At 43.5% G+C, this 12,480-nt stretch overlaps 1 long non-coding RNA gene across 3 annotated transcripts; it reads left to right on the top strand.

Moving 5' to 3' along the window:
* Positions 1 to 248: 248 nt before the first annotated feature.
* LOC121847364 lies at positions 249 to 11,866 on the top strand. 3 transcript variants are annotated; one of them, XR_006084223.1, is made up of 2 exons: positions 249 to 582; positions 11,222 to 11,866. It is a non-coding gene; the product is annotated as an uncharacterized LOC121847364 (long non-coding RNA). The 3 variants fall into 3 exon arrangements; XR_006084224.1 differs by having other exon boundaries at positions 249 to 620; XR_006084225.1 differs by lacking the exon at positions 249 to 582 and adding an exon at positions 1,153 to 1,194.
* Positions 11,867 to 12,480: the final 614 nt, after the last annotated feature.

Raw genomic sequence — 12,480 nt, 5'->3', positions numbered from 1 at the left:
GTTTACTGTTCATCTTTATTGTTTATTTCACTTTTGTATCTACCTCAATTGCTTTGTTAACATGTTTTTCCCATGCCAATAAAGCCGATTGAATTGATAGATAGATACAGAGAGAGAGGGGAGAGAGGGGAAAGAGAGAGTGAGGGAGATAGATACATACAGAAAGAGAGTGGGGAGAGAGAGAGAGAGAGAGAGAGAGAGAGAGAGAGAGAGAGAGAGAGGGAGATATATACAGAGAGAGAGAGAGAGAGAAAGAAAGAAAGAGCGCGACAGAGAGAGAGAGAAAGAGATGGAGACAAAGAGACACAGCTGCATGTGAGCTCACACATTTTCAGCATGTTCTTACAAAAAGATAGACTTAGAGTTAGATAAACTTGAATTTTTCCACAAGGATATATATAGGACACTACCCTCCATAATATAACATTGACTCCAAATCAAACCTCCAAATCTACAACCTGATTTTGGACAAAACTACCTGGAAGTATTCCTACAACCAAAGATTCTTATTTCCAAGATTTACAGCAAATAGTCTGGCAAACAACCAACAGAAACCTGAAACACCATCCAACCTGGAACTGAGTGAGTCATCTTTAGTCTGAAGTCCAACCTGGAACTGAGTGAGTCATGTTTAGCTACCAAGCTTGTTAGGACAGCTACCAAGCTTGTTAGGACAGCTACCAAGCTTGTTAGGACAGCTACCAAGCTTGTTAGGACAGCTACCAAGCTTGCTAGGACAGCTACCAAGCTTGCTAGGACAGCTACCAAGCTTGCTACAGTGGTTCTTCCTGTAAAAGTTGTGTCAAACTGCAGCACACCTTGCGGGCTGCCTCAGAATTCTATAGCATGTCATTTAATTATTTAGTACGTTTTAAGTTCGTCGGCGTACACATCACAGACAAAATGAATTGGTCCACCCACACAGACAGCGTTGTGAAGAAGGCGCAGCAGCCCCTCCGGAGGCTGAAGAAATTCGGCTTGTCACCAAAAGCACTCACAAACTTCTACAGATGCACAATCGAGAGCATCTTGTCGGGCTTGTAGTGAGGTCTGCACAATGCATCACCGGGGGCAAACTACCTGCCCTCCAGGACACCTACACCACCCGATGTCACAGGAAGGACATAAAGATCATCAAGGACATCAACCACCCGATCCACTGCCTGTTCACCCTGCTATCATCCAGAAGGCGAGGTCAGTACAGGTGCATCAAAGCGGGGACCAAGAGACTGAAAAACAGCTTCTATCTCAAGGCCTCTTAGAGACCACTGAGACGCCAGCGTCTCACCTAGCCAACAGGAAATGGAAATGCGCAACGCCAAATGCTAATAGTACTTGATAAAACTCAAACTTTCATTAAAACACACATGCAGGGTACTCAATTAAAGCTACACTCGTTGTGAATCTAGCCAACATGTCAGATTTTTTAAATGCTTTTCGGCGAAAGCATGAGAAGCTATTATCAGATAGCATGCACCCCCCGAAATACCTGAACGAGATGTAAACAAAAGAATTAGCGTAGCCGGCGCTACACAAAACGCAGAAATATAAAACATTCATTACCTTTGACGAGCTTCTTTGTTGGCACTCCAATATGTCCAATAAACATCACAATTGGGTCTTTTTTTCGATTAATTCCGTCCATGTATACCCAAAATGTCCATTTATGAAGCCTGTCTGATCCAGAAAAAAAACAGCTTTCCAAAACGCAATGTCATTTTTTTAAATTAAAAAAGTTGCCTATAAACTTTGCCAAAACACTTCAAACTACTTTTGTAATCCAACTTTAGGTATTTGTAAACGTTAATAATCAATCAAATTGATCACGGGGCGATCTGTATTCAATAGCAGCAAGTCTTGAAATCATGGGCGATATTCTCTCTTTCATAACTTCCCACGGTGTACCCTCTGACAGGAAGTGCCTATTTCTCATTTCACCAAGGATTCACTTCAACCCAATTCCCAACACTGGCGACATCGTGTGGAAGCTGTAGGAACTGTAAACTGGGTGCTATCTATTTTCCCTTGCCATAGACAATACAGGGACCTCGCGGAGGGATATTTTTTGTTTGTTTTGTGAACAGTTTTTCCTTGGGGTTTTGCACACACGTTCTGTTATAGTCACAGACATGATTTAACCAGTTTTAGAAACTTCAGAGTGTTTTCTATCCACACATACTAATCACATGCATATACTATATTCCTGGCATGAGTAGCAGGCCATTGAAATTTTGCACGATTTTTAACAAAAAGTTTAAAAAATGCACCCGATCTTTAAGAGCATTAGACCTCACACTAAAGGCTTCAGTCATACAAAAGGTAAACTTAAATCCGAACTGGTTGGAGATTATAAGAGTACATGGCCATAAAGGCTAGATTCATTTTTCAAGCTGTTCAAACATTTATAGATGACCAGCAGGGTCAAATAATATAAATAGTGCTTTTAGAGGGTGCAACCTTAGTAATAAATGTCAGTTGGCTTTTCATAGCCGAGCATTAAGAGGTCAAGAGAGAGAGAGAGAGAGAGAGAGAGAGAGAGAGAGAGAGCTGCATGTGAGCTGAGAGAGTACCGAAACACACACAGTGATGTGTGGAATACAGCAATAAGAATGACCATTTAATATGCAGATCACCTCCTATTACCCTTCCCAGAGTTTAAAGAATGGTCTGTGTTCAATGATTAGTGACATTGTGGCATTTAAGGCATGTGGCCAACTATTTCACCACAGTTTCACTCTGCTCTGAGACAAGCATGGGGACTGGTCTTGATAAATAAATGAGATTTTTATTTTTCACTGAATCTCTGTTTAGGTATTGGTTAGACTACAATTAGGGTGTGGAAATGTTAGGATTATTTTGCTCTTAGTACTGTAGCCTACTCCCGACCGTCACGTTGTACAGCGCCATAGGGGTTTTGAAACCCTGCAGGTTTCATTTTTTATTTTCTTGGAATAGAAACACCATAATATTAATCAAATGAATTAATTTAAATTTCTTAAAATCATTCCCATATACTATGTTCTTACAAAAAAAGGTTTTAAATTCTCTAGTACAGACAATATTTTAAAAAATCTACTGCTTCTCAAAGATGCCCTCTGGTGGTGACACTAACTAAAAGTAACAATGGCTGACACTTAAATCAAATCAAATCAAATTGTATTTGTCACATACACATGGTTAGCAGATGTCAATGCGAGTGTAGCGAAATGCTTGTGCTTCTAGTTCCGACAATGCAGTAATAACCAACGAGTAATCTAACCTAACAATTCCAAAACTACTACCTTATACACACAAGTGTAAAGGGATGAAGAATATGTACATAAAGATATATGAATGAGTGATGGTACAGAACGGCATAGGCAAGATACAGTAGATGGTATCAAGTACAGTATATACATGTGACATGAGTAATGTAGGGTATGTAAACAAAGTGGCATAGTTTAAAGTGGCTAGTGATACATGTATTACATAAAGATGCAGTAGATGGTATAGAGTACAGTATATACATATGAGATGAGTAATGTAGGGTATGTAAACATTATATTAGGTGGCATTGTTTAAAGTAGGTAGTGATACATTTTTTTACATCCATTTCCATCAATTTCCATTATTAAAGTGAGCTGGAGTTGAGTCAGTGTGTTGGCAGCAGCCACTCAATGTTAGTGGTGGCTGTTTAAAATGTAAAAATATTTAAATAATTTCTACCCTCTGATCTCATATTCATTATATAAATAGGCCCATGTGCTCCTCCATCAGATGAACCGCACTAAAGCGATTTTATTAAAGTTTGTAATATTGTCATTCCTTCCAGAAGGGAGAGCAGGCCATGTCCAGACTTTCTCTGTGACCTCAAGTACTCACTAACTCTGTATTCAATGATTTTTCTGGGCTCCATCAGTCATGGACAGAAACTTCTGAGGCACATTATTAATAATGATGAACACCTGGAGGTTCACTTTTAAGCTACATTTTTATTTTATTTAACCAGGCAAGTCAGTTAAGAACAAATTCTTAATTTCAATGACGGCCTAGGAACAGTGCGTTAACTGCCTGTTCAGGGGCAGAACAACAGATTTGTACCATGTCAGCTCGGGGGTTTGAACTTGCAACCTTGCGGTTACTAGTACAACACTCTAACCACTAGGCTAACCTCCCACCCAGGATCCAGCTCAGTTGGTATTCTGTGTCCACTCGTGGTCTCTCTCTTCGGTTACACATCCATGGAAGAGCAGAACAGCATAACGGTCCGGGTGGCCCTTGCTGTGCCTGGTGAGCAGTTCGTCAAGTTCTGTTGTCAGTAGAGGAATGGAAATGTCAGGGTGAACCTGACGATCTTGCCACATATGAGCAGAATGGTACCGCCCTGAGCCCCCATTGATTACAGTGATAGAAACAGTCAGATCAATTAAGCATTAAAAATGACTACAACACACAAAAGCTGAGTACAGAAACACATGTTAAGAATCTAGCAAAACTAACTGCTTTCTTGGGAACAATGCATTCTCCACGGATGGTTGTCGGCATGGTTGTATGCTCTGCAAAAACACATTCACGTCTTTAGTACACAATTATCGATTTTATTACACGCATTGATAGGCTATATACATTTTTTTTTCATTTTTTTAAGAGTACAAGGACAGAGAGCTGTTTGGCATCTGTGTTGGCTCTAAGACCATTTAACACTTGAACTAAGGCTGTTTCTGTGCTGTGGTGGGCACCAAAACTAGATAGGATTTTTTTTAAACAGTTGGCAATTTAAAAAAAAATGTAGCTGTTGGAACACCAACTAATCCAGAACTCTGCTTAAGAGATGGCAGATTGGCCGATAATGTCTTAGAGCTGAGGAATCTAGATTCATTTTCTTCAGAAGGGGTTTCACCATAACAGATTTTAGTGCAGCGGGGAAAGTGTCTGTGAACAGGGAGGGATAAACAATAGCTTGCACTTCTTCTTCAAAACAGGTTTTAATTGCATATCTGAAGGTGGTGGGGATAGGATGGAGAAGGCAGGAAGAAGGTGGTGGGGATAGGATGGAGAAGGCAGGTAGAAGGTTAAGTTGTTGTGATGTCACTTTCCTGAACATGTCTGTGTCGACCAAGGGAAAAAAATCCATAGTACCTTTGTGTGGTAGGCTGGTACACATATCATCAGACTTCATCAGACTTCTAGTCAGGTCTTGACTGATACCCAGTCTAATGTTGAATCTTATCTCTGAAATATGCTGCATTTAGATGTGTAGAATTCACATAGGTTTGCGGGGGTAGGATTTTCATTCAGTATTACCCTGAGCTGTGGGCAACAAGGTAGTATAAATCCATAATGGTGATCAGATAAAGCAACATCAAAAATAGAGGATATGTCAATAGAAAACCCCTTGGTAATAACCAGGTCCAGAGTATGGCTGTGGTTATGGGTGGGCCCAGTAGAAAACCCCTTGGTTATAACCAGGTCCAGAGTATGGCTGTGGTTATGGGTGGGCCCAGTAGAAAGCCCCTTGGTAATAACCAGGTCCAGAGTATGGCTGTGGTTATGGGTGGGCCCAGTAGAAAGCCCCTTGGTAATAACCAGGTCCAGAGTATGGCTGTGGTTATGGGTGGGCCCAGTAGAAAGCCCCTTGGTAATAACCAGGTCCAGAGTATGGCTGTGGTTATGGGTGGGCCCAGTAGAAAGCCCCTTGGTAATAACCAGGTCCAGAATATGGCTGTGGTTATGTGTGGGCCCAGTAGAAAGCCCCTTGGTAATAACCAGGTCCAGAGAATGGCTGTGGTTATGGGTGGGCCCAGTAGAAAACCCCTTGGTAATAACCAGGTCCAGAGTATGGCTGTGGTTATGGGTGGGCCCTGTAGAAAGCCCCTTGGTAATAACCAGGTCCAGAGTATGGCTGTGGTTATGGGTGGACCCAGTAGAAAGCCCCTTGGTAATAACCAGGTCCAGAGTATGGCTGTGGTTATGGGTGGACCCAGTAGAAAGCCCCTTGATAATAACCAGGTCCAGAGTATGGCTGTGGTTATGGGTGGTCCCAGTAGAAAGCCCCTTGGCAATAACCAGGTCTAGAGTATGGCTGTGGTTATGGGTGGGCCCAGTAGAAAACCCCTTGGTAATGACCAGGTCCAGAGTATGGCTGTGGTTATGGGTGGGTCCAGTAGAAAGCCCCTTGGTAATAACCAGGTCCAGAGTATGGCTGTGGTTATGGGTGGGCCCAGTAGAAAGCCCCTTGGTAATAACCAGGTCCAGAGTATGGCTGTGGTTATGGGTGGGCCCAGTAGAAAACCCCTTGGTAATAACCAGGTCCAGAGTATGGCTGTGGTTATGGGTGTGCCCAGTAGAAAACCCCTTGGTAATAACCGGGTCCAGAGTATGGCTGTGGTTATGGGTGGGTCCAGTAGAAAGCCCCTTGGTAGTAACCAGGTCCAGAGTATGACTGTGGTTATGGGTGGGCCCAGTAGAAAGCCCCTTGGTAATAACCAGGTCCAGAGTATGGCTGTGGTTATGGGTGGGCCCAGTAGAAAACCCCTTGGTAATAACCAGGTCCAGAGTATGGCTGTGGTTATGGGTGGGCCCTGTAGAAAGCCCCTTGGTAATAACCAGGTCCAGAGTATGGCTGTGGTTATGGGTGGACCCAGTAGAAAGCCCCTTGGTAATAACCAGGTCCAGAGTATGGCTGTGGTTATGGGTGGACCCAGTAGAAAGCCCCTTGATAATAACCAGGTCCAGAGTATGGCTGTGGTTATGGGTGGTCCCAGTAGAAAGCCCCTTGGCAATAACCAGGTCTAGAGTATGGCTGTGGTTATGGGTGGGCCCAGTAGAAAACCCCTTGGTAATGACCAGGTCCAGAGTATGGCTGTGGTTATGGGTGGGTCCAGTAGAAAGCCCCTTGGTAATAACCAGGTCCAGAGTATGGCTGTGGTTATGGGTGGGCCCAGTAGAAAGCCCCTTGGTAATAACCAGGTCCAGAGTATGGCTGTGGTTATGGGTGGGCCCAGTAGAAAACCCCTTGGTAATAACCAGGTCCAGAGTATGGCTGTGGTTATGGGTGTGCCCAGTAGAAAACCCCTTGGTAATAACCAGGTCCAGAGTATGGCTGTGGTTATGGGTGGGCCCAGTAGAAAACCCATTGGTAATAACCAGGTCCAGAGTATGGCTGTGGTTATGGGTGGGCCCAGTAGAAAGCCCCTTGGTAATAACCAGGTCCAGAGTATGGCTGTGGTTATGGTTGGGCCCAGTAGAAAACCCCTTGGTAATAACCAGGTCCAGAGTATGGCTGTGGTTATGGGTGGTCCCAGAAAGCCCCTTGGTAATAACTAGGTCCAGAGTATGGCTGTGGTTATGGGTGTGCCCAGTAGAAAGCCCCTTGGTAATAACAAGGTCCAGAGTATGGCTGTGGTTATGGGGGCTGACATTTAAACAGTATAACATGATGCTCTGGTCTGGTGGCTGACATTTAAACAGTATAACATGATGCTCTGGTCTGGTGGCTGACATTTAAACAGTATAACATTATGCTCTTGTCTGGTGGCTGACATTTAAACAGTATAACATGATGCTCTGGTCTGGTGACTCCATTTTGTTGATCCCTGCCTACAGACAGAAACTAAAACAAGAAGCTCCCACGCTGAGGTCTGTCCAACGCTGGTCCGACCAAGCTGACTCCACACTCCAAGACTGCTTCCATCACGTGGACTGGGAGATGTTTCGTATTGCGTCAGACAACAACATTGACGAATACGCTGATACGGTGTGCGAGTTCATTAGAACGTGCGTTGAAGATGTCGTTCCCATAGCAACGATTAAAACATTCCCTAACCAGAAACCGTGGATTGATGGCAGCATTCGTGTGAAACTGAAGGCACGAACCACTGCTTTTAATCAGGGCAAGGTGTCTGGTAACATGACTGAATACAAACAGTGCAGCTATTCCCTCCGCAAGGCTATCAAACAAGCTAAGCGCCAGTACAGAGACAAAGTAGAATCTCAATTCAACGGCTCAGACACAAGAGGTATGTGGCAGGGTCTACAGTCAATCACGGACTACAGGAAGAAACCCAGCCCAGTCACGGACCAGGATGTCTTGCTCCCAGGCAGACTAAATAACTTTTGCCCGCTTTGAGGACAATACAGTGCCACTGACACGGCCTGCAACGGAAACATGCGGTCTCTCCTTCACTGCAGCCGAAGTGAGTAAGACATTTAAACGTGTTAACCCTCGCAAGGCTGCAGGCCCAGACGGCATCCCCAGCCGCGCCCTCAGAGCATGCGCAGACCAGCTGGCCGGTGTGTTTACGGACATATTCAATCAATCCCTATACCAGTCTGCTGTTCCCACATGCTTCAAGAGGGCCACCATTGTTCCTGTTCCCAAGAAAGCTAAGGTAACTGAGCTAAACGACTACCGCCCCGTAGCACTCACATCCGTCATCATGAAGTGCTTTGAGAGACTAGTCAAGGACCATATCACCTCCACCCTACCTGACACCCTTGACCCACTCCAATTTGCTTACCGCCCAAATAGGTCCACAGACGATGCAATCTCAACCACACTGCACACTGCCCTAACCCATCTGGACAAGAGGAATACCTATGTGAGAATGCTGTTCATCGACTACAGCTCGGCATTCAACACCATACTACCCTCCAAGCTCGTCATCAAGCTCGAGACCCTGGGTCTCGACCCCGCCCTGTGCAACTGGGTACTGGACTTCCTGACGGGCCGCCCCAGGTGGTGAGGGTAGGCAACAACATCTCCTCCCCGCTGATCCTCAACACTGGGGCCCCACAAGGGTGCGTTCTGAGCCCTCTCCTGTACTCCCTGTTCACCCACGACTGCGTGGCCATGCACGCCTCCAACTCAATCATCAAGTTTGCGGACGACACAACAGTGGTAGGCTTGATTACCAACAACGACGAGACGGCCTACAGGGAGGAGGTGAGGGCCCTCGGAGTGTGGTGTCAGGAAAATAACCTCACACTCAACGTCAACAAAACTAAGGAGATGATTGTGGACTTCAGGAAACAGCAGAGGGAACACCCCCATCCACATCGATGGAACAGTAGTGGAGAGGGTAGCAAGTTTTAAGTTCCTCGGCATACACATCACAGACAAACTGAATTGGTCCACTCACACAGACAGCATTGTGAGGAAGGCGCAGCAGCGCCTCTTCAACCTCAGGAGGCTGAAGAAATTCGGCTTGTCACCAAAAGCACTCACAAACTTCTACAGATGCACAATCGAGAGCATCCTGGCGGGCTGTATCACCGCCTGGTATGGCAACTGCACCGCCCTCAACCGTAAGGCTCTCCAGAGGGTAGTGAGGTCTGCACAACGCATCACCGGGGGCAAACTACCTGCCCTCCAGGACACCTACACCACCCGATGCTACAGGAAGGCCATAAAGATCATCAAGGACATCAACCACCCGAGCCACTGCCTGTTCACCCCGCTGCCATCCAGAAGGCGAGGTCAGTACAGGTGCATCAAAGCTGGGACCGAGAGACTGAAAAACAGCTTCTATCTCAAGGCCATCAGACTGTTAAACAGCCACCACTAACATTGAGTGGCTACTGCCAACACACTGTCAATGACACTGACTCTACTCCAGCCACTTTAATCATGGGAATCGATGGGAAATGATGTAAATATATCACTAGCCACTTTAAACAATGCTACCTTATATAATGTTACTTACCCTACATTGTTCATCTCATATGCATACGTTGATACTGTACTCTATATCATCGACTGCATCCTTAAGTAATACATGTATCACTAGCCACTTTAACTATGCCACTTGGTTTACATACTTATCTCATATGTATATACTGTACTCGATATCATCTACTGTATCTTGCCTATGCTGCTCTGTACCATCACTCATTCATATATCCTTATGTACATATTCTTTATCCCCTTACACTGTGTATGACAGTAGTTTTTTTTTGAATTGTTAGTTAGATTACTTGCTCGTTATTACTGCATTGTCGGAACTAGAAGCACAAGCATTTCGCTACACTCGCATTAACATCTGCTAACCATGTGTATGTGACAAATAAAATTTGATTTGATTGATTTGATTTGATTTGGTGGCTGACATTTAAACAGTATAACATGATGCTCTGGTCTGATGGCTGACATTTAACCAGTATAACATGATGCTCTGGTCTGGTGGCTGACATTTAAACAGTATAGCATGATGCTCTGGTGTCTGACATTTAAACAGTATAACATGATGCTCTGGTCTGGTGTCTGACATTTAAACAGTATAACATGATGCTCTGTCTGGTGGCTGACATTTAAACAGTGTAACATGATGCTCTGGTCTGGTGGCTGACATTTAAACAGTATAGCATGATGCTCTGGTTGCTGACATTTAAACAGTATAACATGATGCTCTGGTCTGGTGGCTGACATTTAAACAGTATAACATGATGCTCTGGTGTCTGACATTTAAACAGTATAACATGATGCTCTGGTCTGATGGCTGACATTTAAACAGTATAACATGATCCTCAAAAGACCCAAAGTCACAAAATTAAACATACTACTGACCTACCTTCAGGCCTACCTTCACCAGCTCAACTTATTGTGGGAAGCTTGTGGAAGGCTACCCGAAACATTTGACCCCAGTTAAAGAATTTAAAGGCAATGCTACCAAATACTAATTGAGTGTATGTAAACTTCTGACCCACTGGGAATTTGATGAAAGAAATACAAGCTGAAATTAATCATTCTCTCTACTATTATTCGGACATTTCACATTCTTCAAATAAAGTGGTGATCCTAAATGACATAAGACAGGGAATTTTACTGCGATTAAATGTCAGGAATTGTGAAAAACTGAGTTTAAATATTTTTGGCTCAAGTGTATGTGAACTTCCGACTTCAGCTGCACGTATTCTGTGTGATGTACATTCAGAGTTCTAAACACTTAAAACACCAGTCAAACACCTGGTTGAATCAGTCATTATAATTGGACTGTATGTTGGGGTTTTATAAATGTATATAACTACACATTAAACACTGGGACCTGTTGGGTGTATAAATGTATCTAACTACACATTAAACACTGAGACCTGTTGGGGTGTATAAATGTATCTAACTACACATTAAACACTGGGACCTGTTGGGGTCTATAACTGTTCCTGTGGTGTTGGAGGTCTTCACTGTAGTAGACTGGATCAGCTCCTCTGTCCCTCACTCATCTCTCTCTCCTCTCTCTTTACCTAGTGACCCTGTTCATCAGAACGTCATGGTGGATGGAAAAAGATGCTCTCTTCAGCTGCGGTGAATAACCACAACCCTGTCAGTCCATCTCTTTACTTCTCCTTTCTCTTATATTCTCTCTCCCTCCTTCCCTTTTCGTAACCAACTGCGGCCTTGACCTCCAACAGTATCAGCAACACAGAGGTGTGAAGTTTCCACAACAGAGAGAGTCAGTTTATCATGTACTTCTCTTTAGACGCTGCAGCCTTGACCTCCATCAACAGAGTTAGAGTTAGTTTATCATGAGAACATACAGACACCACTGACTGGAACTATCAACAACAAGAGTTGGTTTATCATGATAACATACAGACACCACTGACTGGAACCAGCTGACAGTATCAGTTGTAAAGGACAGTTGTAGTGTTTTGTCCACAATGAATGATGTAAAGACTTCATTACTACTAGCAGAAGGAAAGTTGTAGTGTTTTGTCCATGATGAATGATGTAAAGGCTTCAATGTGTTTTTATATTGAGCTACTCTGTTATATTCTGTTTGTTCATGTGAAATTGGAAAGTGTATTTTTCTATAATGTCGTTGTGTGTGTATATCTTGAGCAACACCGTCGTATGGCTGCCAACTTGCCAAATAAAGCTTCCTAAAATGTGTTAGAAAATGTGTCAGTTTGTCACGTCACTTAGAAGTCTTTCATGAGTTTGGAGTAATAATATGTTCCACTACTGAAGACATTGTCTCTAATCTAGTGGAGGAATAACATGTTCCACTACTGAAGACATTGGTCTCTAATCTAGTGGAGGAATAATATGTTCCACTACTGAAGACATTGGTCTCTAATCTAGTGGAGGAATAACATGTTCCACTACTGAAGACATTGTCTCTAATCTAGTGGAGTAATAATATGTTCCACTACTGAAGACATTGGTCTCTAATCTAGTGGAGTAATAACATGTTCCACTACTGAAGACATTGTCTCTAATCTAGTGGAGTAATAACATGTTCCACTACTGAAGACATTGTCTCTAATCTAGTGGAGTAATAACATGTTCCACTACTGAAGACATTGTCTCTAATCTAGTGGAGTAATAACATGTTCCACTACTGAAGACATTGTCTCTAATCTAGTGGAGTAATAACATGTTCCACTACTGAAGACATTGTCTCTAATCTAGTGGAGTAATAACATGTTCCACTACTGAAGACATTGTCTCTAATCTAGTGGAGTAATAACATGTTCCACTACTGAAGACATTGTCTCTAATCT

The sequence above is a fragment of the Oncorhynchus tshawytscha genome, linkage group LG10 (genome assembly GCF_018296145.1).
Source record: "Oncorhynchus tshawytscha isolate Ot180627B linkage group LG10, Otsh_v2.0, whole genome shotgun sequence".
NCBI classification, from domain to species: domain Eukaryota; kingdom Metazoa; phylum Chordata; class Actinopteri; order Salmoniformes; family Salmonidae; genus Oncorhynchus; species Oncorhynchus tshawytscha.
The sequence above is the reverse complement of the archived record's forward strand: the minus strand, read 5'-3'. Positions and strand labels throughout refer to the sequence as shown.